Source organism: Myotis daubentonii, chromosome 2, assembly GCF_963259705.1.
Source record: "Myotis daubentonii chromosome 2, mMyoDau2.1, whole genome shotgun sequence".
Classification (NCBI taxonomy): domain Eukaryota; kingdom Metazoa; phylum Chordata; class Mammalia; order Chiroptera; family Vespertilionidae; genus Myotis; species Myotis daubentonii.
Genome location: NC_081841.1, coordinates 27,106,690 through 27,109,322, shown reverse-complemented (window position 1 = coordinate 27,109,322; position 2,633 = coordinate 27,106,690). Strand labels below are relative to the sequence as shown.

The 2,633-nt window shown below is 42.2% G+C and overlaps 1 pseudogene; it reads left to right on the top strand.

The window, feature by feature from the left end:
* Positions 1–378: 378 nt before the first annotated feature.
* On the top strand, positions 379–855 carry LOC132226052 (large ribosomal subunit protein eL30-like; annotated as a pseudogene).
* Positions 856–2,633: the final 1,778 nt, after the last annotated feature.

The following is a 2,633-nucleotide window of genomic DNA, read 5'->3' as shown; positions in this document are numbered from 1 at the left end:
AACCATATGATTACACTCATCTATATAATAAAAGCCTAAGCGACCATTACGGTGGAATGACCAGAATGACCAATTGCTATGATGCGCACTGACCACTAGGGGGCACATGCTCAACACATGACCTGCTCCCTGGTGGTCAGTATGCTCCCACAGGGCTCATGGCTGGCGAGCGCAGTGGCGGTGACAGGAGCCTCTCCCACCTCTGTGGCAGCGCTAAGGAGCAGTGAGCCAAGTGATAAGGTGCAGCGAGCAGGCATCCCCCAAGGGCTCCTGGACTGCAAGAGGGCGCAGGCCAGGCTAGGGACCACCCCCGTCCAGTGCACAAATTTTGTGCGCCGGGCCTCTAGTATGTGGGATATAAAACTGATAGCAGCTTTCTCGCTCCCCGGCCATCTTGGCGGCTGCATCTGGTTGGGTGTTTTCCCGCACTTGAGGCAGGAAGATGGTGGCTGCAAAGAAGATGAAAAAGTCGTTGGAATCAATTAACTCTAGGCTCCAGCTGGTGATGAAAAGTGGGAAGTACGCACTGGGGTATAAGCAGACGCTGAAGATGTTCTGACAAGGCAAAGCGAAGCTGGTCATCCTTGCCAACAACTGCCCGGCCTTGAGGAAATCTGAAATAGAGTACTATGCCATGTTGGCCAAGACTGGTGTCCATCACTACAGTGGCAATAATATTGAATTGGGCGCAGCGTGTGGAAAATACTATAGGGTATGCACACTGGCTATCATTGACCCAGGTGATTCTGGTATTAGAAGCATGCCATAACAGACTGGTGAAAAGTAAATCATGGGAAATTTTCCTTTAATAAAATTGGCCAGAGCTTGGTTTAAAAAAAAAAACCAAAAACAAAACTGATAGCAGCAAATGAACAAACAAGATAAACAAACAAAAACTCATAGACACAGACAGCAGTATGGTGATTACCAAAGGTGGGGCAAGGTAATGAGGGAAAAGGGATCAAATAATATGGTGACAGAAGGAGATTTGACTTTGGGTGGTAAACACAATGCAATATACAGATGATGTATTATAGAATTATACACTTGAAACCTGTATAATTTTATTAATGTAACCTCAATAAATTTAATTAAAAATTAATTAAAAAAGAAAAAACAAGGTATTCCTCCCTTGGGTGGGAGCTTTACCTAAATGACTAATAATTAAAACTCTTTAGTTGTAACAAAAACTGCTCAAACTGACTTAGAAAGGGAATATGTTGGTTAATATAGCTGAAAAGTTCAGGAGAATTGCTTCAGGCACAGCTGGGTTTTGAGCTGAAATGACTTCACTGGGACTCAAGTTCTTCCAGTTCTTGGCTCTGCTTTCCTTATTGTGGTTTCATTCTGAAGCAGGTTATTTCCATGTGCTGGTCCTTTGCAGTTCAGTTCTAGATTTACATTCTAACAGCTTAAACTACCACAGCAGCTTTACTCTTCATATGGTTATAGCCAATATCCAGTCCAGGCATATCTTAAACCTGAACTGATTGTGACTGGGAGGATGGACTATATAGAATACATGTTTGAGCAGACTTAGTTCGAGTGCCTGCTTTGGAACTAGGACTGGAAGAGGAGCAGCCTACTTGAAGTACTTGCACTGATAATGGGATTGGGGGAATGCATTCCAGACAGGCAAATAAAAACAAAATGCTCACGACAGTCAACTACTTGGCTGCTGAACATCATGCATACCCTAATTTCCCCATTTAACATAATGCCATTCATAAGAATAAAAAACAAACTCTTGTCTCCAAGGGACAAAGACTCAGATTATCATTTAGTGACCTTATTCAGCTCAAGGTTTATAGTATCTAGGTGTCATGCATTTCTGTTGTTTGGACTTAGAGATATTTCCCTATGATTTTGACCATCCTGACTCATCTGTTGCACAATTATGAAAGGAGTCTTACCATCATTAAAAACTACCATTTTCAAAGGAGAAGAAAGGGAGACAATATATAATGGCTACTGGTCTGTGGCATAGATAACATCCTGAAAGAATAGGAATAGCAGAACTCCTTGTCCTAACAGTGGCATAAGTTTCTTGGTAACTAGTCTGTTTGTTATGGGCTCTACTACTGGTATATGAAAATCTTTCCCTTCTCCATTGCCCTGTGTGGCCACAGCTGAGGTGTTCATTAGAGAAGATTCTTTTGTTTTTTGCTTTAGCGGCCAAATTCCTTTGGGGAAGGTTTTGGGGGACTTGAGTATTAGTTTTTAAATTTATTTTTATTTTTAAATATATTTTTATTGATTTCAGAGAGGAAGGGAGAGTGAGAGAGAGATAGAAACATTAATGATGGGAGAGAATCATTGATCAGCTGCCTCCTGCATGCCCCCTACTGGGGATCAAGCCCGCAACCCAGGCATGTGCCCTTGAAAGGAATCGATCCTGGGACCCTTCAGTCTGCAGGCCGATGCCCTAGCCAAACCAGCTAGGGCTTGAGTGTTAATTGTTTTAGAGGTCGAGTAATCATAAGGCTTTGTTTGTCAGGTCTGGGGTTTCTAAGGCAATACAACTCCCTTATAATATTAGTACTTTTTTTCCCTATTTATATTCCTCAAGCTTTTGACCAAAATCAGAGTTATTTTTCTCCTCTGAGAAACAAACTCTGCCATGGTTCTGAGGT